Below are 27,952 nucleotides of genomic sequence, written 5' to 3' on the forward strand. Positions count from 1 at the left end.
AAATGTGACATACTACGCGTGGATTTACGGAAAGACCCGTTGTATGATCACGCAATTGTCGAACAATTACTGGAAGCAGCCACAGCCATTAAATGTCTGGGAGTCTGGGTACGGATTTACTTAAAGTGCAACTATCACTTAAAGCTAATCGCAGCAAAGGCCAATGTCAGACCGAGAGACTTGTCGGAAGAATCCTTAGGAAGTCCACTTACGAAGGAGTCAACTTGCAAAACCCTCGTTCGACCGATACTTGACTTTCTTCATCAGCCTCGGATCAGTACTGGATAGGATTGATGGAGGAAGTAGAGACGATTCAAAGAAGGGCAGAATGTTTCGTTACAGGTTCATCCAGTAAGCGGCAAATCGTCATGGAGATGCTCATACATCTCCAATGGAAGATGCTAGACGAGAGACGTTGTTCATCATGGTGTGGTTTTCTGCGACTATTCCGAGACCATACGTTCGTAGAATACATTGCTTCCTTCTGCATAATTCTCGCGAAACGACCACGAAAGTAAGAGATTATGGAGATTAGAGCTCACACAATGGTTCTCACGGCGCACAATTCGCGACTGGAAGAGGAAGGATGAGAAGTAGTGGTGGTACACACACACACACACACACACACACACACACACACACACACACACACACCATATAGCGGCTTGCGGAATGTACTCTTAGATGGTGAGGAGACCATCACAGTGTGTTGTGGGCTGTCAAATATTGGTTCAAAGGTTCCTGAAATGAGAGCTCATATCACCGGGGCCTGAAATGAGAGCTCATGTCACCGGCGCTACAAAAAGGAATAAGCCCTCTTTATTACCTGCTGCCATGCAAATATAGCTAATTTCATCCGTCATAAAAAAAAAACAGAAACGTAGGAAAGGCAGCCCTGGTTGGAGTGCATCCACTTACACACTTAACTGACGGCAAACGAGAGCCGAAGCAGTTTCTCTCCCTTTAGAAGTGAAATCTGCCTTCAGATGTCTTCTGTGCCCGCCCCGTATGTAGATGGAAGGCCTTAAACGGTTATAACGGAGACGTGACACGGGCGACTCATTTCACCGACCATCAGGTTTCTTCACCTCTTACCCCTCTGCCCGTCGGCGTGGAGTTTCACATAGCCTCCCTGCGCCCTTCTGAACCTTACATGCTTTTGTTTTCTATTTTGCTATAGGCTCCTTTTCACCTCGTGGCCCTGTGGATGACAGTTTTGCCTGCGTTATTTAACATGTTATTGTCGTCTGTCTTAGATCAGCCTACGGCGCAGTGAAGTTCAGAAACGGGTGCTGTTTCAGCTGAGGAACTTCAACGTCGAGACTGAGGTAAAAATGTCGTGTGTCATCTCCTTATATTGTTATTCTCTTTGATATCTTTAATTTGGTGTGAGAGTCACACACGAATAGGAATAAATAGAGTGGCTTCGTCCTTCCCAAGGGGTGAGCTGGTAAAGACAATATACAGTGTTTTCTTCTTAAGTTGTACGACTCCGCCCGGAACGACCAAAGAAAGACTTCAGGCCACCCGGCCGGTCAAAGTAGATTTCAGTTTTTAACGTTAAGTTTGTCATAGCCCATAGTTTTTAGATATGTTAGAGAATGCTTCTTTCCTATAAGTCACAGTTTAAGTTAGATATAGATGCATTTACCTTTTTTGTATAGGTGCAGTTTTTTAATCCATTATTTCTTTGCGTTTTATGTGTGTCAAATCAGTTTCGCATTTAGTGAGTCTTGATGTACAGGCTGAATTTTGCGAATATGTTTAGAGCATGTGTACCAATATGATTTCCACTTTTGTTAGCAGCACGGTTTGAATATCGCTGAATGTTGTATACCAATGGACACGCGGTTTCTATTTTGCTATAGGCTCCTTTTCACCTCGTGGCCCTGTGGATGACAGTTTTGCCTGCGTTATTTAACATGTTATTGTCGTCTGTCTTAGATCAGCCTACGGCGCAGTGAAGTTCAGAAACGGGTGCTGTTTCAGCTGAGGAACTTCAACGTCGAGACTGAGGTAAAAATGTCGTGTGTCATCTCCTTATATTGTTATTCTCTTTGATATCTTTAATTTGGTGCTTCATTCATGCATCGCGTTATCAAATCCGTTTGTGGATTTGCGTTTTATTTTCTTTGAGAAGTGTGGAACGTTTCATTAGTAGAAGGCAATTTGGTCTCTACCGATCTTTTTGCTTTCAGAAAGATAAGAGCCGCAAAGAGCCGCAAACGATTCTTGGAGGGACAGTGTTTCGGTATTCAGGCGATTATGGTGATGATAGTAAAGGTCCCACCGGGAGAGACTTCGATCTACTGGTAAATTGCCGTTTGTATTTCCTGCATAGAGTGTTTTGTTGTTTTTTTCGTCAGCAGCCAGTTTAAGCCATTGATGCACTCAGCTAGCCAGACGGTATTCGTTTCTTTCTTTTTTTTGTGTGGGGGGGGGGGGGGGTGGAGACAGGGAATACAGTAAGTACCGCCAATGTTTGTGTTTTTATTGCGTGACGTGCACAACTGAGGCTCGATACCCCCAACGAAGTGTACAGAATTTCCTTCTCATAAATGCCAATCACATGGGTTGATTTTAAAAGGAAAAAATGGGTGACATCAAATATGCTTTTAATTTGTTTGTTTTTGGGGAATTTAAAAGCATTTTATTGTTCCTGAAATTATCATTCCAGCTGTTATCTTATCATTGCGTTGTTCTACATTTCTATTAAATTTCTATGATTTATCGTGGATACCATGAATAATTTTCAATTTTGAAATCAAATAATTTTTAGAAAAGATTCTGACATTTCCTTCCACGGATTCAATTCCTAAATTATCAACAAAAGAGACTAACAATAAATTCAGGCGTAGGTATTTGTGAAGAAGAGAGGGTTGGAGACTGGGTTTTTTAGATGTACTTTCGGGTTGAAGTGTCGCCTGCGCCAGCTTGCAGTTAGAATGGTGGTGGGACGGCAGCCGCCTGTACAGCGACAAGCAGGTAGCCGATGCTTCGAGATACTCCCACCGACAGACCACGATTACGGCCTGTAATCCGAGCTTGGTTTGTCGGCGCCGTCAGCCGTTTTGCTCAAAGGCAACAGCGGTTGTCCACACTTGTGACGAACAGGGTCGATATTTGGCTCTGTTTTAGGACAGCGAGAAGCCTTACTACCAACTTAGTAAACACTGGTGCACATGTACTCAAAGCCATGACTCATACAACACTCGATGTGGAAACACGATAAACTTAATATACAAAATTTTGTAATTTTTCATTCTGTGGTTAGTCAGATGAGGTAGCCACCGTTCTTTATGTTTCTCAATAACTATTGCCAAAAATTCTTACATATTTTTGCTATGTGCACTAAGTCGTCATAGACATTTTTGTGTCAATAAGTATTTTATATCAATTTTATAAACACTTGCTAAATATTAATATGATGCTGGTTTTTAATTAGAAGTAAGCCTGCAATGTCATACCCAGGCACATCAATAAATAAGTCTTTGTTATTAATTCAGGAACAAAGTTTCCCACCAATTTTGGTGTTGCCTAAAGAAGACTGTTAGGGCTATTTTAATTTTCGTGTTTTATTTTCTTTAGTATATCTATGCTTTGACAATCGAGGATGACTATCAAGGGAGCTCTGTTAAAAAAAAAGGGGGGGGGAGGCAGATGGGTATTGTGATACAACTGGTCTGTTACACGTCATTACGCGATCTTAATTTTGTGTGAAAACATCTGTGTTTTCTTAACTGTGCGAGAACAGACAGATGTGGTCGCTGTTGGAGGCAAGTTATAGTATTTTCTCTTGTCTGAGACGCTCAAGTGAGTCAATGTCGTACCTGGGATGGCTGGTCATTTTGGAACACAATGCTCCTATCCTAAACCTTTCAAGGATAGCGAAATTCTGAGAAATAACATGGTGCCTGTGACAATTCTTGTCCATTGATGTCACGAAGTTCTGTTGAGTCCCGGGAGTGTTTGCCAGTATGGCGAATTAGCTCTTACTGCAGGGCGCTGAAGTATATGACTCCACCATTTTGTGTTTACACAGCGTGAGAACTTTCCGTGTTCTGGGAGCTCCAGCAGCATCCCACCTCTATTTTTGGCTTACTCGATGAACGGCGACATAGCAATCGGCGTGCCAACCTTCAGACAACTCAGGAATACACTGTGGATACTATTCAATAATTTGCAGGTTCTCCCCTGCGATTTGTGCTGGAAAGAGAAATCTTCAGTTGGCAGGCTAGTAACCGTGATAGACTCCTCCCTAGAAAACGTAGTGTTCTAGAGCCGGAGTGTGTGGTTGTAGAGAGGGCGGGGAGCGGCCTGTTGGTACTAGGTCCGTGACGGCCGATTTTCTATCGCCGAGACGCTGGTTACAAACTTTTACGGTTTTACTGTTCGGGTAAGTGTTGCCGTTTCGCAGAAGCTCAGTCGTTTTAACTCTGACCATCTCGAAACTTGTGTGTCCTTTAAATCGCAACTTGTGTTACATTTGTATTAATTCAGAGTTGGGTTTAGTTTTCAACAGTTTCCTTTAATTGCATTTGTGTGCCGCTCAGACCTATTCGATCGCCATCTGCACACCCGCTAGCAATCTTACTCGTTATTACTTTGAATTTCTCATAAATATTTGGGGTTTAATTCATAGCAGTTTGTATGTTCTTCAGATAATCATCATAAACTGCCTGGTTTAATAAACTGATCTTCTTCGTGTAGAATCTTTGTTAATAATTAGTTTAACGGTGTTGCACACGAAAGTTTATGACTCTTTGAGTATTTCGTGCATAGATGAGACTCCAAGATTTTTAGTTCCAGGCCGGCCGGTCGCAGGTTCGAATCCTGCCTCGAGCATGGATGTGTGTGATGTCCTTAGGTTAGTTAGGTTTAAGTAGTTCTAAGTTCTAGGGGACTGATGACCTTAGATGTTAAGTCCCATAGTGCTCAGAGTCATTTGAACCATATTTTCAGTTTCAAGCTAGATTGTTCTTATTATTCCATTCTCACAACGAAGTCTATTTTTTCCTATGAGTATCATTGACCTCAGATTATATTGAGTATTCTACATCAACGAAATATACTAGACTTAATTAAAAGTGACCCATTTAACTTATTTCGCTCACTTCGTGACTTTCAAGAGGCGACCCTTATTTGCTGAAAATTTTATAAATACGTCGAGCGACATTCGTTTATTTTAATCTGTGCTGTGCTTGCAATCCCTTGTATACACGTACTCCCACTGAGATCAATTTGAGGACCTTTTACTGGAAAGATTTGAGTATTATATTCTGTATGAATCATTATTCAACGTCCGGAGATCTCATTAGCTGCGTTTGTGAGGGTGGCACACAGATTGCACAACCGCTGCAGAACCCCAGAACTTCTCATTTCAAAATAAAACCAATATAAAAGAGTACATCAAGGAGAGAAAATAACATTTCAAATCAAAAAATACGCACAAATCCTTTCAAAATGTCGTTGCCCACTGGGGCTCAGAACAATCTTGTGCCAAATGTCCAAATTGTCTACAAGTACTACATGTGATTGGCACAGCCTTGGTTCATGACAATTCATGTCATGACAGGTTGCAGAATCTACACCACACTGACGTCAAATACGTTTCCCTGATATTTCATCAAATTAACGACAAGTCCACAGGCTCCTGCTGCTTAACAACGACTCTTCCAAAATGCTATTGATGTCTCTGCGACTCTACATAGCCCAACAAGATACACGCACACAACAAAGAAAATGTTCACTCACCACAACATGTCGTGCCGGTATTGGTAGACGATGATCGATTTTGCTGACGTTGTTCCACTGTCACCAAAGTCCTGATGTGATGGAGAATTCTGACATCAGTGTTGCGTTCCGGGAGCTGTGACCACTTTGTATTCAGAGGCCCGAGAACGGAGTGTGGGAGAGTAGTCCAGAGAAATTTCCAGGGATTTTGGAAACATAGTTGTATTTGTGGTAACATTTATTCGCGAAGACTAAGAATAACAAAGCTGCCTCTGTGCATCACATAGTCACCGGGCCATAGCGTACACTGTGAAGAAGCGCTGATGGGCCTCGTCAGTGAGATGTGACATTGCAGCGACAAGTCAGTGTGCTGCAGCCAGTGTTTTGTCATGCAGGCGGACACACTAGATGGGCAGGCGTTGCCCACTCCAGATTTCTGTGGTAGAGTGCTGCCCTACACCTCAGCGCTCTCGTAGACAGCCCGTGGTGTGCTTAGGCGAGGATGCTGTTTGTCGTGAAGGCTAGGCCCTTATCATCCACCATGAGTTGACCAAGACTGCAAAAGACGTTGATGAATCAGTTGTGCAAACTGATTCACGACAGTGTGTGGATGACAGCTTGCAGATCATCGACGAATGAGTAGGAGGAGGGCTGGCAGCATACCAGTCTTCTCCTCATCTGCGATGTCCCAGTAGGCATTTATGGAAATCCACGGCTCTGGTTTGCATTAGTTTGGCTGTGTCTCGCAGTTGAAGCCAGCAAGCGTGTAACAGGTAGCCCATAATGGTCTGGGATTTGGACAACTCTACATCAGAGGTGGCAATACACAATATTTTTTCTTATCAGAATTACACACGCAGCTTATCTGAAACTTCCTATGGCAGTGAGTCAGTGGCAATGTTCGGTCTGATATTTTTTCACATGATCGAGCAGGTGTTCCACCGTCGTGCAACCATTTGGTACGGCTATCATCTGACCCATGGAAGCGAGAAGGTTGGGTCTAGAGAGTCATTTAAGTAACGAATGACCGTTCTAATTATCATAAAAATTAAAAAAGTAAAGAATGAGTAAGCGTTTTCAAAAGCCGCATGTTGTATGAAGGTGCTTTGTTCAGAACCACCGGTTTCACGTCGGCATAGACGCATCTTCTGGTTTATCTGGCAAGAATACAAATCACTGTGAGAAATTTTGTAAAATGATAGAAATACGGAACCATAGATAGTGTTGGCATTCAGCAAAAAACAATGACAAGTACTCACAGTGGTTACATTTTCACAATGTAGCTGGACAGTTATAGAGTCCCAGCATTAGCGAATTTATCCATGTTAAGGGTCAAACCACACTGGTGCGCTGTCATAATAAAAATTTAACACACTCAAAAGATGCTTGTCAAAGTGTACAGAGCGTGACTACTGAATGAGGCAGGCCTAGAAAAACGCAGGGAAAAACAAATAGCGAATGGGACACTAATGTGAACGGGGATAAAATGCCTAAAAATTAACTAACGTTTGCGAAAAGTACTAGAAGTAATGGAAAATATTATCCAAAAAATTATACTATGCTATGGAACCGAAACTTTGAGAATGGAAGAAACCTGAAAAATAGCTTACTGCATAATATCCCGTAGGATATAATACAGGATCTGGTAGACACCAGATGTATAAAAGCGATGTAGGTAAAACTTAACATTCTTTGTGATGTGCGTACTTCCGCCGTATTGCTAATGTGGTGCAAGCAGCCCATGGAGGCCACCAGCACACTGGAAGGAGGAAGACCACGGTGCAAAAGAGGGGCCGTGTGGTTTGAGGCCCCATGACAGGAATTGCGCGGCCCCTTCCGCCGGGGATTCGAGTCCTCCCTCGGGCATGGGCGTGTGTGTTGTTCTTAGCGTAGGTTAGTTTAAGTTAGCTTACGTAGTGTGGAAGTTTAGGGACCGATGACCTCAGCAATTTGGTCCCTGAAATATTCACACACATTTGAACCGTTTTTTTGCAAAAGAGGTAAACAAAATAAATACACGAAGAGCTGTAAGAAGGAAATCATAACCAAGAACAAAAAATCGAAGCCTGGTAACTGCATTACATAACATTAAACAATCAGTAGTTTAGGTCGATATTAAATGAAACACAAAAAACATAATCTGCTTTACATCAGTACCTCAATATTCTAAAATTGCCAAAGTAGTAATATTTGAACATTATACACTTGCTAAATTAAAGTGAAAACCATTCTGGTAGCTACCGGTGAGAATTCAGATGATCAAAATTCCATAGAATGTTGTAGCTAAATTAAAGTGAAAACCATTCTGGTGGCTACCGGTGAGAATTCAGATGATCAAAATTCGATAGAATGTTGTAGTATCTCAATTCAATCTGATCATTCGAAGTCAAACCTGGGACACGCTTTAATGCCTTAGTGATATGTATTTTTTTCCAACATATTTGAAACTTTTCCTTTTGTTTACTAAACATGACCCAGCTGTACCGACTGATGGCACACTGGCTCTTGGTGGATTAAATACTGCTGCCCGATGCTGACCTCTGCAGAAGGAGTCATATTGCTGTATCGCCTCGAAAAGTCTCGAACGGGGCCACTGTTCTAGATGAAGGTGTCGCCAATCGGAAGGAGAGTGTCGCGCAGGTGTCTCAACAGTTAAGAGTTGCTGCTTCGAAAGGGCTTCATCTCTGGTTGCTGGGCCGGCCGAAGTGACCGTGCGGTTCTAGGCGCTGCAGTTTGCAACCGCGAGACCGCTACGGTCGCGGGTTCGAATCCTGCCTCGGGCATAGATGTGTGTGATGTCCTTAGGTTAGTTAGGTTTAACTAGTTCTAAGTTCTAGAGGACTAATGACCTCAGAAGTTGAGTCCCATAGTGCTCAGAGCCATTTTTTGTGGATGCTGGTGGCGACAGGGGCCTTGTTGCAGCTCTGGGCTGTGGCAGAGTTTCACGATGTTACACAGCATAGCACTGAAAAATCCAACTTACAATAAACAAAAATTACTCACGTGCTGAAAACACAGCAATATTTACTCTTAAGCAAAAGACAGCGGCCGAGTCGGTCGCAGAGTGATGTGGCTCCGCATTCGGACGCAGTTTTCCTAGGTTTAAAATTTTGTTGATTGTGGACAGTAGTAGCCTGCTTACTTTCACGGTTACCGAGGGTGTTCCCTGACACAGTGCATCCTCGATTATTCAGTAGGTTTTGTGAATTAAACAGAGAGAGTGATTAAAGTACTTGAAAAAGCGTTTTATACTCTAGCACTGTTTCGCCGCGTGAGCTGAGAAGCCGTCGCCCACCCGCTAGACAAGCGCGTGTCGGTTTCGCCAGCCGCAGCCGAATCCTCCGCATCGGCAGCTGCCACCAGCTGCTACGCGCCGCGCCGTCGATGTCAGCAGCAGCGGTCACCAGCTGTTCTCTCTGCTATCGACATAACAACTGGAACTGATGACGCAGGTAGCGCCGACAGCGGTTACGTCCGGCACTGTTCCTCGTAAGAGCCGCTCGATACCCACGCTACAGAAACATGCATGATCTCCGCCTGTGCGAGCAGTTGGCCCATTCAGAGTTTGAATCAGAGGTGGAACTCCGCATCAAAACGGGACCAAAGCGACGATCAACGGGGAAGCGTGCGATTGAAGTCAGACACGCGTAACAAGATACTTACTTCAAAAAGACCATGTCTTCCTTAAATATCTCTCGTTATAGGTTAAGAACTATTTTTCTGCAACAAAGTGTTATAAGTACTGTGACGTTAACCAACCTACCAAGGCCTGCTACGAGAAAGAGATAGCGTGATAAGTGTGCACGTCACAGACACAAAAAAGGAGATTACCAAAATAAGGAAGTAGGAGTAGACTGCATCCCCTGCAAGAAAGTAAATAGGTAAGGCTGTAATACAGGTGGCTAACCAGGCTATCTAACGTGTGAATAATTTTTGGGTAGGATGCTGGAAAGGACTGAGTTCGGCTAAATTTGAAAATGGACAAATACACTGAAGTGCCAAAGGCATGCGTATTCAAATACAGAGATATGTAAACAGGCAGCATACGGCCCTGCGGTCGGCAACGCCTGTATAAGACAACAAGTGCCTGGCGCAGTTGTTAGATCGGTTACTGATGCTACTATGGCAGGTTAACAAGATTTAAGTGAGTATGAACGTGGCGTTATAGTCGGCGCAAGAGCGATGGGACACGGCATCTCCGAGTTAGCGATTTAGTGGGGATTTTCCTGTACGACCATTTCACGAGTGTGCCGCGAGTATCAGGAATCCGGTAAAACATCAAATCTCCAACATCGCTGGGGCCGGGAAAAGATCCTGCAAGAACGGGGCCAACGACGACTGAAGATAATTGTTCAACGTGGTAGATGTGCAGCCCTACCGCAAATTGCTGCAGATTTCAGTGCTGGGCCATCAACAAGCGTCGGCGTGCGAACCATTTAACGAAACATCATTGATATGTGCTTTCGGAATCAAAAGTCCACTAATGTACCCTTGACGAATGCACATGTTGCCTGGTCGGACGAGTGTCGTTTCAAATTGTATCGATCGGATGGACATGTATGGGTATGGAGACAACTTCATGAATCTATGGACCCTGCATGTCAGCAGGGGACTGTTCAAGTTGGTGGAGATTCTCGAATTGTGTGTGCAGTTGGAGTGACATGGGATCCCTAATACGTCTAGATACGACTCTGACACGTACGTGAGCATCCTGTCTAATAACCTGCAGCCATTCATGTCCATTGTGCATTCCGACGGATTTGGGTAATTCCAGCAGGACAATACGACACCCCACACGCCCAGAATTGCTACAGAGTGACTCCAGGAACACTCTTCTGAGTTTAAGCACTTTCGCTGGCCACCAAACTCCCCAGACTTGAATATTATTGCGTATATTTGGAATGCCTTGAAACATTCTCTTCAGAAGAGATCTCCACCTCTCCGTACTCTTACGGATTTATGGACAACCCTGCAGGATTCATGGTGTCAATTCCCTCGAGCAGTACTTCAGACATTAGTCGATTCCATGCCATGTCGTGTTGCGGCACTTCTGCGTGCTACACGATATTAGGCAGGTGTACCAGTTTCTTTGGCTTTTCAGTGTATAATAGCAACCCGAGAGGTGGACAAGCATTACGCGACTCCACTTATAACAGTGAATTGGAACACACGGAGGGTACAGAAAACTATAGACACAGTACAGGTACAAATCACTCGCACTGGGGGCACGTGCCTGGCGCAGATTTGTCTCGTTGCGGAGGCTAGTAGATTTACTTAATGAGAATCAACATAACACAAACATTCTCAGTCCACAGGCAGTCCAGCTGAGCTACATAGACAATACAGAATAGGTCGATGGCAACCTGAATTAACTATGGGGTGGCAACGCAACTGAAACGGGAGCTTTTCCAATAGGACACGTTTCAGAGAAGTCTACTGCTATGGACTGAAGAGCTAGAAGAAGATATATTAAATACAGACACAGGGTAAGTGCATCATAGCAAACCCATAAACAGAAACAATTACACACCACAAATAGACTCTGTGGACTGCAACAAATATCCCAACAGAAAAAGATATACAACAAATATAGATCACATCAAGCTGGAAATACTCATGTGTGGAAACTACAGAAGTAAAGAACCAGATGGACAACTGCAAGATGATGACTCGTTAATAATGACACACAAAATGCTTACGCAGACAGAAATTACGAAGTACCAGAACCAGCTGTAGTTGTGGATGCGAAGGCGAATCAAAGTCAAAACCCATAGACACTGCCAAGTGTCACTGTTACATAAAGCCAGTAAGCTCCGTCTCAGGTGGATTTACAAATGTGAATACAAAAGTGAATACTACAAATCTAAGTGATGTATATGTAATGACCCCTCCATAACGCCTAACACAACCCCCTGAACATCCGAGCCTTCAATGAAGAATAACTGCAAGGGGAGAAACACCGGCTCGCTACTGTATGTTGCTTGTCAGCCTGTGCATCACTGACATATGGTCTTGAGAGACTGCCACCACCAGTGAGCTGCCACGGAACCTCCAACAACTCTGAAGGCACAGACATCACGGCGAACTCAACCCCATCATCAACGTCGACCACCACAGAAACACCACCTATCTGGCACCATGTAAATTATGAAACCACACAAGAAGACATCGTACTAATTAGGCTTGAAAACAAAGATCTGTTTCGAACAGCACAACGACTAGTTACATGACTATTCTACCCATAGGGAATAATATATGTTACCCAGCGATGCAACTAACTGAGTGTACGATGTTAAGATCAGAAAACATAACGACTTACCCGAGAGAACTATGTGACGTTCTAACTAAAGTGTGAGTGAGGAGGTCTGAAACACTGAACCCTGAGCAAATTTCTGAAGACTTAATAAGACATACGGCAGCACAAACTTTGACCACACTAAGATTACACCACAATGTTAAGTTTTCACTAAATGCCTATAATTAGGATATTACGACTTAATTCAATGAGGAGCATCCATCTAAACAGCGAACTAGGCAGAGTGGTGGTGGATATTCGTGTGGACCTGGTGTGTCTCCAAGAACATTACACAAGGTAGGGGGAACTAACATCTTTTCCCCTACAGGTCAGAGTGACCTCTGGAGGTCATCGAGCCACGGCAGCTGTCGATGTGGTAAGTACAGAAATAAATGTGAAAAAATTGAACAGCTGGCCACTAGTCATGATGTGACAGTAGAAATCGGTGAATGAGACGAGACATGTGTGGTAGCAACACTTTACGCCCATTACAGTCATGAAATAAATCCTTACGCTCAACTAATACGAGTACGAGGTATAGCAGGTTACGAAGGTTAATTATCTGCGCAGATATAGACGCACGCTCGACGCTGTGGCATACAACAGGCGAAAGGAGACGAATAATAAATGATGTTTTAAACGAATCAAATCTGTACATACTAAACAATGAAAGTCAACCGTCCCCGTATCACGGAAGGGCGGGGCACACAAATAACATATATAATATAGTGGTGAATGACAGGGCCTTGAGATCAATAGCCAGTTGGACAGAACTGGAAAGATTTGTTGGCTGGTTCGTTGATTCAGGGGAGGAGACCAAACAGCGAAGTCATCGGTTCCACCGGATTAAGGAAGGAAGTTTAGATGATTGACTCAAAAACAAATAAGTACACGAACGCGTAACTCGTTGTGTGTGTGATGCAAGAAGTTGTACCTCTGATGGTTCAGATGGTGACTGGCACATTCTGCAAGTGGCATACTAGCAAAGAACACAAGTCTCACCGTCCAGGTAAAGACCTGGCGTTCTTTACTAGCGAAGTGCCAGTATAAGAATGTTCTTCGCTTTCTCTGTCTACAGCGAGTGGTCTTGCGGTAGCGTTCTCGCTTCCCATGCACGGAGTCCTGGGTTCGATTCCCGGCGGGGTCAGGGATTTTCCCTGTCTCGACATCACTAGGAATTGTTGTGTTGTCTTCATCATCATCATTCATCCCCATCACGGTCGGAGGAAGGCAACGGCAAACCACCTCCGCAACGACATTGCCTAGTCGGCGGTGTGGGTCTTCCGCATCATTCCCTACACTCCTCGGAGTATGGGCCTCATCATCATCATCATCGCTTTCTCTACGGCTTTCCTCCACAGCTCGATAGCACAGCACATTTGCATGCTTAGACTACACCCACTTTAGCACAAGCCAATCACGAGCTGGAGCTCGGCACTCGAAGCTGGGAGACCGCCCCCCTGCTCTGCATTCACAGATTTGACCAACCAGCGATTTTAAAAAGTGATTAGGAGAAAATGAAAAGAGATTCAGCTTCGCACCCTCTTTCCCACGTGTTTATGCCGTGTCTTTGCGAAAAGTATGACTTGGATGGAACCACAGACCTCCATAAAAAGATCGTTCTCTCGCGAATTGCGTCCATTTCGAACTTTCCAAAGAACGACCATTAACTCGCTACAAGCCTCGTGCCTTCACAAATATATTTTGTAGCAGAGTCTGGACACCTGGACGCCACTGCCCAGTCCCACGGAATTCGGAGAAACTCTCAGCCGTCTCATCCACTTTCTACCTAACAAGGGCCCATACTTTGCTTTATTGCCAACCCTCAGATCTTACAATGCCCCACTCATAGCTGCAGCGACTCCTCGGCGCTAGTCAGCGTACATGGGCGCGGCCGCCGACCGACTGGCGCCACCGAATGTGTCTACACAATGAGACTGGGGGACTTGACTGTCGGCAAACGTTTTCACCCAGTTTTCGCAGGGAAAAGCTCCCCTCGGATCTCAGCCACCATACGCTTTTACTGCAGTCAATTAACTCAGCACACTCCTCCCTTGAACACAGGTAAAACCTACTGATATGCCTTCACTAGAGCACACAAGCAAGAGCATTAACTACTGCCAACCACTTCATCATATGAATGAAGTCAGATCGTATCAAATATAGCAACCAAGTAATAAAGATCACCTTCCCTATGAACATTAAGCTGCATGACACCATATTAAAAGTGACAGTGCCCTGCAATCTCTCAAACTGATGCAATACCAACTTCGGACAGCATACGGGCGAAACTTCCTTGGTGCCGTAAGCTGGCAAAGTTATGAAAATTAACAAGAAAGATGCAATAGCAGCACCAAAAGGCAAAAATAGCATGGTACAGAATTTCATTTACACTCGGTGATTGCAAGTATCTGGACACCTGGCTGAAAATGACTTACAAGTTCGAGGCGCCCTTCGTCGGTAATGCTGGAATCCAATATAGTGTTGTCCAACCCCAGCCTTGATGACAGCTTCCACTCTCGCAGACATGCATTCAGTCAGGTGCTGGGAAGTTTCTTGGGGAGTGGTAGACCATTCTTCAGAGAGTGCTGCATTGTGGGGAGGTATCGATGTCGGTCGGTGAGGCCTGTCACGAAGTCGGCATTGCAAAACATCCCAAAAGTGTTCTATGGGATTCAGGTCAGCACTCTGTGCTGGCCAGTCCATTACAAGGATGTTATTGTCGTGTAACCACTCCGCCACAGGCCGTGCATTATGAACAAGTGCTCGATCATGCTGAAATATGCAATCGACATCCCTGAATTGCTCTTCAACAGTGGGAAGTAAGAAGGTGCTTAAAACATCAATGTAGGCCTGTGCTGAGATAGTGAGACGTAAAACAACAATGGGTGTAAGCTCCCTTCATGAAAAACACGACCACAATATAGCACCACCGCCTCCTAATTTTACTGTTGGCACTACCCATGCTGGCAGGTGACATTCACCGGGCATTCACCATACCCACACCCTGCCATCGGCTCACCACATTGTATGCCATGATTTGTTACTCTACACAACGTTTTTACACTGTTCAATCGTCCAATGTTTACGCTCCTTACACCAAGCAAGGCGTCGTTTGGCATTTACCGGCGTGATGTGTGGCTTATGAGCAGCCACTCGACCATGAAATCCAAATTTTCACACCTTCTGCCTAACTGTCATAGTACTTGCAGTGGATCCTGATGCAGTTTGTAATTCCTGTGTGATGGTCTGGATAGATGTCTGCCTATTACACATTGCGACCCTCTTCAATTGCCAGCGGTCTCTGTCAGTCAACAGACGAGGTCGGCCTGTATGCTTTTGTGCTGTACGTGTCCCTCCACTTTTCCACTTCACGAAGATAACATTCGATAAAGCAGGGCTCATACGGAGGCATATAGGCAGTCGTTTTTCCCTCGCTCCGTTTGCGAGTCGAACAAGAAAGGAAATGACTCGTTGTAGTACACGCACCGTCACGCACCGTACGGTGGCTTGCGGAATATCTACGTAGATGTAGTTGCAGATTAGATCGCTATCTCATACCAGTCCTCAGTCCTCATCACCATTACTCTCCTATCTCCCTTTATAACCATCTCTCTTTTCATCAACAATCTGCCATCACAGGGAAGGTCCTTTCCAGTTTTAGGTGAAAGTGTACAGTGCTTCGTTCTTAATGGCCTGTGTCTCTTCTTTTAGGATCAGTGTTTCTCAAGTGTTTTTATTGTTCTTCAAGTGTTTTTAACTGTGCTGTCTGTCAATATTTTCTAGGCGCTACAGTCTGGAACCACGCGGCCGCTACGGTCGCAGGTTCGAATCCTGCCTCGGGCGTGGATGTGTGTGATGTCTTTAGGTTAGTTAGGTTTAAGTAGTTCTAAGTTCAAGGGGACTGAAGTGATCAGAGCCATTTGAATCTGTCCATATATTATCACAGTTTTTAAACTATTCGTTCAGACAGTATCATTTCTTATTATCCCATTAATACCACCTCATAAAAAACTTGAATTCATGGTAAATGTCTTTCCTTGTTTTATATTTAGTTTCTAAGTTTAGTGAGTAATGTCTAGTCGCTGAAGAGCAGGTTGATTGTACCGCTGTCAGTCGTTAGGGAATTCAATATTCCAGATTCCACAGTGTCAGGGGAGTGTCGAGAATGCCGCATTTCACGCATTACCTCTCACCACGGACAACGACCGAGAACAGCGTTTACGTAGAGTTGTCAGTGCTAACAGACAAGCAGCAATGAGTGAAATAACAGCAGAAATCTATGTGGTACATACGTCGAACGTATCTGTTAGGACAGTGCGGCGAAATTTGGTGTTAATTGGCTGTGGCAGCAGATGACCGACCTGAGTGCCTCTAGTACGTGCACGACGTCGCCTGCAGCACCCCTCCTGGGCTCGCGTACTTATCAGTTGTACCCTAGACGACTGTAAAACCGCGGCCTGGTCAAATAAGTCCCGATTTCAGTTGCTAAGAGTGTGGCGCAAACCCCACGATGCCATGAATCCACGTTGCCTGTAAGGCACTGTGTAAGCTGATGGTAGCTCAATACTGGTGTGGATTGTGTTAACTGGGAATTGACTCGGTGATCTGGTCCATCTGAACTGATGATTGACTTGAATGATTATGTTCGACTACCTGGAGTCCATTTGCAGCCAATCCTCGAATTCATGTTCCCTAATAACGATGTCATGTCACCGGGCCACAGTTGTTCACGATTGATGTGAAGAACATTCTGAACAGTTCAGGCGAAGGATTTGACCATCCAGATCGACTAACATGCATCCCAACGAACATTTGTGGGACATAATTGAGAGCTCAGTTCGAGCACAACATCCTGCAGCGGCAACGCTTTAGCAGTTATGGACGGCTATAGAGGCAGCGTGACTCAATATTTCTGCAGGGGACTTCCAACGATTCGTTGAGTACATATTACGTCGAGTTTCTGCACTATGCCGGACAAAAAGAGGTCCTACGCGATGTTAGGAGGTATCCCATGACTTTCATCAACTCAGTGTACAGCGTGTAGCAGTGCTCATTGGCAGCATTTTGAGCACTTGGTATGACAGCCGTGATAATAAACACATGAACCATACCGGTGTTACGAGCTTGCTCACATTTGGTATAATAGGGCAGAAGTTTGTGGAACCTCTTGTACTGACGGAAGGACAGTACTTTGCGGCGCTGTTACCTCGATACTATTTGATCAAGTCCCATACACGTTGTGTAGTTGAAGTTCTCTTAGAAGTTTCTTTCAAATGCTACAGAAAAAGTATATATCCAATTAGAGAAAAACTATGTCGATGTCGTTATTCGGCGAGTATGAACAACAAAAATTACTTCCGAAGATAGAGAAATTCGCCATATTGTCCACTATAACTTGGCGAAAACCGCACCTCAATTATTCATTCATTCCGGATACATCTGGTGTGGCATGTTTTAACTGCCTCACGCTGTACACTGGGTGATTCTGTGACAATGTTACAAATTTTCAGGAATGATGGAGAAGGGTAAATGTATCAATTTGAAGTAAAGGACCCTCGTCTGGAAACGAGTGAATGGAACGTTGTAAGCCAAAATCATTCTGACAGTTGACCTCTTCTATTGCAAGCTCTTTGCTTTCCATATTTGGTGGGAGGTAGTACGGCCCAAAGGACGGGAGAATTGTCTAGTGAGCATGGGCTCTGAAGTGCATACCTTAACAGCGATGAACACTTCTTTATATTTGCTACACCGAAACATCTCTTCTGCTCAACAACTGTTCATAGTTCTTAAGGTATGCACTTTAGAGCTCGTGTTTACTAAACCATTTTTTCTTGTTTTGGTCCATACTACCTCCTCCCAAATAAGGAAAACAAAGAGCGTGCAATAAAAGACATCCACTGTCAGAAGCATCAGAACGATTTTCGATTATAACTTAGTACTCTGTCTTTTGCAGACCAGGGTCACTTGCCTCAGATTGATATATTTAGCATTCTCCATCATGTCTGAAAGTTTGTAACATCATCACGAAATTACACTGTATAAGATGAATGACTGCTGCACGATAGTTATGCGAAGCGTACACAAATAACATAAGTTAGCAGAAGCGTTGTAGTTCAAGCTGTAGCAACATAGAGACTATTAGTTCTATAAAACGGAAGCTCGAGATATTTAGTGGACGACGCTGTTATGTGACTACTGTATGGCAGTAAAGATAGCAGGGACTCTGTAGAGCGTGACCCACGCCATCGCCTCTCGCGCCATCTTTTCCAGTCTCTTCGTGACAGGCCCTGCGTGATCCGCCTGCGCAATTATTTACTGCGGTATCGAAATAATGATGTTTCGTAAAACCTACGGAAACATCTGCTGTGTCGTTGTGCAATGAAGACATGATTCCAATCGCCGCCAACCCGGCAGTTGTCAATGTTTTTCTTGCAATTTTTTTCCAGTGTCCTGTAACCAGTGTTACGTCAGAGCTATTACTGTGAAATTAACACAGTGAGAATCACGACAATTGTGAACGTATCAACAGAAGTGGGAACGTTTCTGGATGCTTGGAGTTCACAAATGGAGGAGTAATGGAAAATCACTTACAAGAACTATATTCGCAGTTGCCAATATGGACTATCATCAGCTGTATAATGGAATGACGACAGTGAAAATTTGTGCTGGACCGGAACTTGAACTCGGATTTCCCGCTTATCGCGAGCGGTCGCCTTATCTTTTGGCTTTCCATATGTCGTCAACCATGAGTCTACAACGTGTACTCGTACATCCATTATGTATATTCCTGTATACGGGACACATTTTACTTGAAAGTCGCTTGCCCCGTTTCGGCGGGTAAAAACAATATTGCAGTGTCAAGTATTCCAAATTACGATGCAAGGTTCCATATTTGCAACTGCGAATACATTTCTTGTATTTCATAACGGCTGTAGTCGCCTTGTGACATTGAGGTTCAAACTAAAGTATCGTCGCATGGCATGAAGACCCAAAAGGGCAGGTTCAGCCGCCTCATAGAAAAGGCTTTTCCTGTCCTTCTCTCTCGTAGGCATCATTTCTTGGCGAAATATTAGAGCTGTATACTTAACTGTATCTGTTAAGTGTAGGTGACTGTGATGGGTGTGCGTGTAGCGTAGTTTTATGATGAGAGAAGGGAGAGAGTGAAATCCGGTGCTGGCACATAGCCTACTCCTCCCGAAGAGCTCTTGGGGCGGCCGCCGACCTTAACGTCCGCATCCGACGGACGGATCACCATCAACAGTGTCGCATGTCCTCACTTCATGAGACACCACGGAGAGGTCCGGAATTTGATCCAGGACATTTGGCGTAAACACTGGTGGCCAGGGACTCCACGCCGTCATTCCTCCTGTCCACTCTACCGAAAACGCAAAGTGAAAAATGTTGACTGCGCGCGGCGTATCTCGACGGTCACCCATCCAATGTCTGGCCACGTCCGACGGTGCTTAACTCCGGTGATATGATGGGAAACAAAAGAAACTGTGGCACAAAGTCGTGTCAGACATCATGTCGAGCAAAATAACTAAAATAATCAATGTGGATCATCGTCTCCTACGCACGAGTTTCAAGCAAATCGTAAGGGTTCTGCGGACAGTGAGCACTAGTAACGGTTAGCAGAAAAACCAACATTGGGTCACGGAAACTTTTCGGAGAAATGAGGCGTTAATATTCTTCTAATTATTAAAATATTGCATTATCTGGAAGAGTTCGCTTCATTAGCAGCCCTTAATGATTTCACTTGAACAGCGAGGAAGAATTTATTCTCATAGCGCCAATTATGTAATACGCAAATGTAACATACGTTTGTGCTTCCTGAGTGGAACTGCAGCAGAAACTTGTTAAAAAGAAGTTTCATAACAACTGAAATATCTCAAAATGAGAAAACAAACTTGACGACCACACATAAAATTGTACTCGTGGATAAATAGGGGAGCACCTTCTTTCCGCATAAAGATAGCGACAACTAGTCTTCGAAGGAATTCTACGAGACATCGGTGTGCCACTCTCATCAATTATCACCTGACAGGCCCCGAAATTTGTTGAAGTTCCCAGACTGTTGAAGCTAGTTGCAAGACGCGCACATCTCGTTCTACTGCACATCTGGGATCGAAATTAAGTTACCTGGGAGCCACAGTAGCACGGGATGTTGCACAGATTTGACAGCGATGGAATAATTTGCTGTGTGAGATATAATCGGTCAGTAGGAGGCTCCAACGATACAATAATGATGTTCATGCAGTTAGATTTCGACTGTAAAAAGTACCGGTGCCGGCAGTTTTACTTAAAAAATTGCTTATTTGGATAATGTCCATACATCTACATCTACTCTGAAGCAAAAAAAGATTGCAACACCAAAAAGTAATTAATGCAGAGTAATGAAATTTCGGAAAAAAATTTCACTGGGTAACGTATTCAAACGATTAACATTGCAAGATCACAGGTTAATGTAAACGCGAGATAAGCCATTGCAAATGTCAAATGCTGGAACATTAACAACCGGTGTTACCATAACAATGTTGAATGCAAACACGCAAGCGTGCTTGCATTGTGTTGAACATCTACATCTATATTTATACTCCGCAAGCCACCCAACGATGTGTGGCGGAGGGCACTTTACGTGCCACTGTCATTACCTCCCTTTCCTGTTCCACCCGCGTATGGTTCGCGGGAAGAACGACTGCCGGAAAGCCTCCATGCGCGCTCGAATCTCTCTAATTTTACATTCGTGATCTCCTCGGGAGGTATAAGTAGGGGGAAGCAATATATTCGATACCTCATCCAGAAACGCAGCCTTTCGAATCCTGGACAGCAAGCTACACCGCGATGCAGAGCGCCTCTCTTGAAGAGTCTGCCACTTGAGTTTGCTATACATCTCCGTAACGCTATCACGCTTACCAGATAACCCTGTGACGAAACACGCAGCTTTTCTTTGGATCTTCTCTATCTCCCCTGTCAGTTCGACCTGGTACGGATCCCACACTGATGAGCAATACTCAAGTATAGGTCGAACGAGTGTTTTGTAAGCCACCTCCTTTGTTGATGGGCTACATTTTCTAAGCACTCTCCCAATGAATCTCAACCTGGTACCCCCCTTACCAACAATTAATTTTATATGATCATTCCACTTCAAATCGTTCCGCACGCATACTCCCAGATATTTTACAGAAGTAACTGCTACCAGTGTTTGTTCCGCTATCGTATAATCATACAATAAAGGATCCTTCTTTCTATGTATTCGCAATACATTACATTTGTCTATGTTAAGGGTCAGTTGCCACTCCCTGCACCAAGTGCCTATCCGCTGCAAATCTTCCTGCATTTCGCTGCAATTTTCTAATGCTGCAACTTCTCTGTATGCTACAGCATCATCCGCGAAAAGCCTCATGGAACTACCGACACTATCTACTAGGTCATTTATATATATTGTGAAAGGCAATGGTCCCATAACACTCCCCTGTGGTACGCCAGAGGTTACTTTAACGTCTGTAGACGTATCTCCATTGAGAACAACATGCTGTGTTCTGTTTGCTAAAAACTCTTCAATCCAGCCACACAACTGGTCTGATATTCCGTAGGCTCTTACTTTGTTTATCAGGTGACAGTGTGGAACTGTATCGAACGCCTTCCGGAAGTCAAGGAAAATGGCATCTACCTGGGAGCCTGTATGTAATATTTTCTGGGTCTCATGAACAAATAAAGCAAGTTGGGTCTCACACGATCGCTGTTTCCGGAATCCATGTTGATTCCTACAGAGTAGATTCTGGGTTTCCAGAAATGACATGATACGCAAGTAAAAAACATGTTCTAAAATTCTACAACCCGTTGTACTGGTGCCGGATGTCAGTTTATGGGTCAGTTTGTGGGATGGAGTTCCATGCCTGTTGTACTTTGTCGGTCAATACAGGGAGGTTATTGCTGTTTGTGGATGATACTGGCGTTATCGTCTGATGATGTGCCATATGTGCTCAATTGGACACAGATCTGGTGATCGAGCAAGCCAAGGCGACATGTCGACAATCAGCAGAGTATGTTGGGTTGCAACAGCGGTATTTGGGCTAGCACTATCCTCTTGGAAAATGCTCCCTGGAATGTAGTTCATGAATGTCAGCACAACAGGTCGAATCACTAGACTGATTTACAAACTGCAATCAGGGTGTATGGGATAACCACGAGAGTGCTCCTATTGTCATACGAAATCGCACCCCTGACCATAATTCCAGGTGTATGTCCAGTGTGCCTACCACGCAGACAGGTTGGTTGCAGGCCCTCAACTGGCCTGCTTCTAAACACCACACGTCCATCACTGGCACCGGGGCAGAACCGGCTTTCATCAGAAAACACAAAAAACCTCTTACCTGCCCTCTAATGAACTCTAACTTGACTACACTGAAGACGTAAACGGCGATGGTTTGGGGTCAGTGGACTGCTGTCCTTGATGCAATAAACTTGTAACAGTTCAGTGTGTCACTGTGGTGGCAACTGCTGCTCAGACTGCTGCTGCACGTGGAGTACGATGCGCCAGAGCCGTACGCCGAACACAGTGGTCCTCCTTCTCGGTAGTGCCACATGGCCGTCCGGAGCCCGGTCTTCTTGCGACCGTACATTCACCTGACCACCGCTGCCAGCACTCATGTGCAATGGCTACATTCCTGCAAGTCTTTCTGCAGGATCTCAGAAGTAACATCTAGCTTCTGGTATCCCTATTACACGACCTCGTTCAAACTCAGTGAGGTGTTGATAATGGCCTCTCTTTATCGCCTTAACGGTATCCTTCACTAATATCAACTCACCACGTCGCATCTCAAAGGTAACTAACGCTCACAACAGTTACAAAGTGTATTTCAAGCAAACCTGATTTTCATTCTCAAAGTGGCGCTAGTATCACCATTCTCCTGCGACTGACAAAAATTGAATAGACATCATCTTTCAGATGTAGAAACATACCCATTATCTTTCGTTTATGTCACATAACTCCTTCTTGGTGTTTTTTCTTCCTGTCAGTGTATGTTCCGCAAGCTACTTTTTCGTGTGTAACGAAAGGTGCTGCTGGTAACTACCAATTCTTCCATTTCCTTCTCAATTGGCTAACGGTACGTGGGAAGAATTAATGTCTTCTTACAAGCTCCAGTTCGTCTGATTTTACTGTTATGTTCATTCCGTGATATAAGCGGTGGCTTTCGTTTTCTTGGAACGTACTCCTTCCGAATTTTTACTGCAAGTGACTAGTGGATACGTAACGCCTCCAGTACCACTGGAGCAGAATGTGAAGTTCCTTGAAACTCTCACTCTCACTGAGCAGAATTACATTATGTTTTCTTTATTTTCTGTATCTACCCTACCAGTTATGTATCACAGATTGACGAGCAATTCTCAAGAACCGGTCGAAACAGAATCTTCAAAGCTACCTCCTTCCCGGGCGAAATACAAATACTGGAGACCCTTTAAATTAATCTCAGTACGGCATCTGTCTTTCCTGAAATGACGTTTATCTGGTCACTCTCAAGCAAATCTCTCCAGATGCATACTCTCTGAAATTTAGCAGTTGTGACTATCTCCAATTTAAAGGTGTTTGTTATAATCTGCCAACATCAAATGGTTCAAGTGGCACTATGGGGCTTAACATCTGAGGTCATCAGTCCCCCTAGACTTAGAACTATTTAAACCTAACTAACCTAAGGGCATCACACACATCCATACCCGAGCCAGGATTCGAACCTGCGACCGTAGCAGCAGCGCGGTTCCGGACTGAAGCGCTTAGAACCGCTCGGTCTTAACGGCCGACTTGCCAACATCCATACAATATGTTCTTGCAGGTCTGCTTCTCTCGACCAATCGTTGCTGTAGTATCGACTTTCGATGAACTCTTTGCTGCGTCTGTTATGCTAGTTTATCTTGCCAAAAATTTCTGAGGTGAGAACGTCCTCGGCCAATGAGAATTGAGGACGCTACACGGTCCACATAGCTTGAAAGTTTCAAGGAGAATAAAGATTTTTTTTCATTCTATTCCGTGTTAGCTGTTCTTGAAGGCAAGCCGGCCGGAGTGGCCGTGCGGTTCTAGGCACTACAGTCTGGAGCCACGTGCCCGCTACGGTCGCAGGTTCGAATCCTGCCTCGGGCATGGATGTGTGTGATGTCCTTAGGTTAGTTAGGTTTAAGTAGTTCTAAGTTCTAGGGGACTGATGACCTCAGCAGTTAAGTCTCATAGTGCTCAGAACCATTTGAACCATTTCTTTTTTTTTTTTTTTTTGTTCTGGAAGGAAGGTGTACTTTTGCTTGTGGGTGATATTGTGTGCTTTTGAGCGTGGCTGCTTTGAATTATACTGAGAAAAATAGAGAGCAATATCTCAAATCAGCTTATGGTTTGTATTCATGATGTGATACTAGGAACTGTACGCAATATTTCTCCATTCGTATACACCGGAATACAAGTTTATGTGTTTCTTCATTTACGACTTGGTGAGCCATATACAAAAAGTAATATATCACGTTTACTGAAGCCGAAAGAATAGCAGAGAGATGGTCCTAGTTATAATTAATGTGGGGCAATTTTTTTTTCCTTTCACATGCTGGGTTTGTTCGTAATTGAGTTTACTAGGCCAATATTTCATTCAACAAAAGGTTTTGGACTCTGTATATTTCATGATTATTCGGAAGAGTAGGTCTTCATATGATAGTGGCCTGTGTACCATGTGATTCATTAAATGTTAATGTTACTGGTCTATTTAAAATCATTTGTATTCATTGGGAGTTAATAATGACAAGTCAAATGAAACTCTCATATCTTTACTTACATTTCGTACTTTTCATCAGTTTAACTAAACGAAGTATATCCTTCATGATGGTGGCAATGAGTAACCATGAGGCCTTACGCTAACCCTTGCGTAGGAATAGTAAGAAAAATTATCTTGTGCCTTCGGCTCAGTCATTAATTCGACGATAACCACCTCTCATGTAGTACGAACTGTACGGCCAGCAAGGATTTCCATTACTTTAATGATTTGTTTTCAGATTCCAGACGGTAAGTTTACCTCGAGAATTCTAGACCACTAGTCGACAGCGGTATGTGCCAATAGTTTATCGCCTGTACTAGCTGAGACTGATGGTGACGGCTTTCCCGGAATCGCTTGATGCTGCGACACGTCAAATTCGCAGGGCATGCAACCGAAGGCTGCTACGTCTACCACCAATATGGCCACATATTCCAGGCAAATTAAGTAAAAAAAAGAGGTAAATAATTTATAAAGCTTTGAAACTACTGGAAAATAATCAAATGGGGTGTAAAAGTAAGAAACAGAAAAGTTTTCCCCATAAGAAGCCAAAAGTCTATTTCTGAATTTTTTTTTAAATTTTTGCACAACATGATTCATTTTTGAAAGAGAACTGCAGTTACAAAAATATTTTATGTAATATTCCACATAAAAGGGTCTTGTGCATATTTTAAGTCATACGAGTAGTTCTAGAGATATAAGAGCTGGAATAGGATGATGTTAATGAATAATTTTTGCAGTTTTTGTTGCTTCTTCAGTTATGTAAATGAAGAGAATAGTTAAGTACATGGAAATACTTCATTTTCAACTTGATGAAATTGCTTGTGTGTTCAGTATTGTTGAAATGAGGATTAGGTGCCCAACAATTAAGTTCTTTGTTATAGCTGGAAGGTCTCTCATTCATCATTTCTGCGGCCTAAACTTTGAACTTTTGGGGACATAAACGAAAACTCAATATGCTATATTGAGAGACATTGGAAAGAAAATGTTGCGGTTGTATTTGACGGATATTCAGAAAGTTCTCTCAGCACAAAAAACTATTGCACGTCAAAGGGCGCCGATGATGCAGACATCATCTACAGAGTCGAGATAATTTGTGTTGAATCTCAGTCCCTCTTTCGTGGCAATCTCAGCAATAAAGAAAGGTTTGTTACACAGCTTGTACAAAAACTAGACAGTTTTCATATTGAAACCGATATTGCGAAATCATTATGCAGACTTTGCAGTTGCTGGAAAATCAATAAGTACCTCATAATTGTACCGGCATGTCTTTATTTTCACCAAAGATGTTGATCTTCTTGTGCTACTTATAATTCTTGCTCTAGACGACAAAGTCATTATCTTGATGAAGGAAGGAAAAGGTAGCTTCAGAACAAGGTGTTACAGTTCTAAAGATATACGTATCTGCTCACTCATCCATGGCCGCAAGAAATCAGTCCAATTTCTTCTTATAGTAAGCCGCTAGGACAGCACTTCTTTTGGTAAAGGAAAGTTTCAGGCTTTAAAACTATTTAACCGATCCCCGTCTTTTCATAATAAGCTACGAATGTTAAGGATCCAGCTTCGTCTCCTGCGGTTAATACAAAATCAGGAATAAATTCACCCCTCTCTCTACACAAAAAGAGGAAGAGAGTTCTGGTGATTTCAGTGTTTTAATTTGCTTGTGGGTCACGCAAGCAATGCTGTCATACTCTCTCGTTTGCCACCCACGATTGACGCAACATCTTCCACTCCTACCAATCTACATGGTTGCGAAATAGCGTGGACTCGAGAAGCTGGGGTCGAAGGGAATCAAACTCATCCCTCCCTTCAATTCACATGAAACGACCATCAGTTCCAGGCAAGATATTACTACCGACTTCATGCAGCTCCACCCAAGGTTTGTGGAAGAAAATGCAAATCCGTGAAGGCCTACTCACGCTGCACAACAATGATTAAAAGATCTCGAGGATGTAGCAGCACTAACGTGACTCGCAGTGATTTGGCAGAAAACTTCAAGTATTGTTTTCAGTATAAACGATGGCATGCTGAAAAGTAACGCAACCGACTTTTCTATTGTGTTCTCAATATCGATTGAGATATTACATGTAATGCGGATTACCGGTCGTCTTTACCTCTTCGCTGATGCGACTGCAACCTTGCTCCTATCTGTGTAACGTAACTATGTCGGTGCATGAGAGACCCTCAGAAAACTGAAAGCACGAATTCGAGGAGTTCGTCCACACATGGAGTACTCTCTCCTTCGCCATGACAACGCCAGACCACACAGGAGCGCTGTGACATATGCAACAGTCGTACGCCATTGGCTGGCTGTTATCCATCGTCCTTCATTCAGTCCCGACTTGGCCCCATCGCATTTTCATCTTTCTCCGTAACTTAAAGAACACCTTCGAGGGCTTCATTTTGATAGTGATGGAGCGGAGCGGTGCAAGCGGAGGTGATGTTGTGGCTCTGTCAACAAAGTCAAACGTTCTACAATGAAGGTATCAACTAATTGTTTTCCCCTTGGGAGGAATGCGTTCGTCGTCAAGGAGACTACCTTTGGGAATAAATGTGTAGACATGAAGAATACAAATGTAGAATGCTAATGAAGTATCTTTTATTTTAAAAGCGTAAAGAGTTTTCACATAAGAACTTCGGAGGCACTACTATTCAGCACGCCCTCGTAATTATATAGAACAACTTATTTATTCTAAAAAATTTGAGGGACTTTAGTTCTGTGGATGTTGAACATATGACGATCTTAAATTTATTATACAAACAGTAATTTTTGCTTGGTTTTACAGTAACTCTTAACTCTCATGGCAAATGATTTACATTGCAGTACAAACATTAAGATGCATAATACTGAACAAAAAACTGTGCAGCACATTTGTTCTGTGTCACTCGCTCTCTCTTTCTTACCTTCAGATTTGTACTAACATGTATGTTCAAAAATGGTTCAAATGGCTCTGAGCACTATAGGACTTAATTTCTGAGGTCATCAGTCCCCTAGAACTTAGAACTACTTAAACCTAACTAACCTAAGGACATCACACACATCCATGCCCGAGACAGGATTCGAACCTGCGACCGTAGCGGTCGCACGGTTCAAGACTGTAGCGCCTGGAGCCGCTCGGCCACCCCTTAACATGTA

This window comes from Schistocerca americana, chromosome X, assembly GCF_021461395.2.
Source record: "Schistocerca americana isolate TAMUIC-IGC-003095 chromosome X, iqSchAmer2.1, whole genome shotgun sequence".
In the NCBI taxonomy this organism is placed as follows: Eukaryota; Metazoa; Arthropoda; class Insecta; order Orthoptera; family Acrididae; genus Schistocerca; species Schistocerca americana.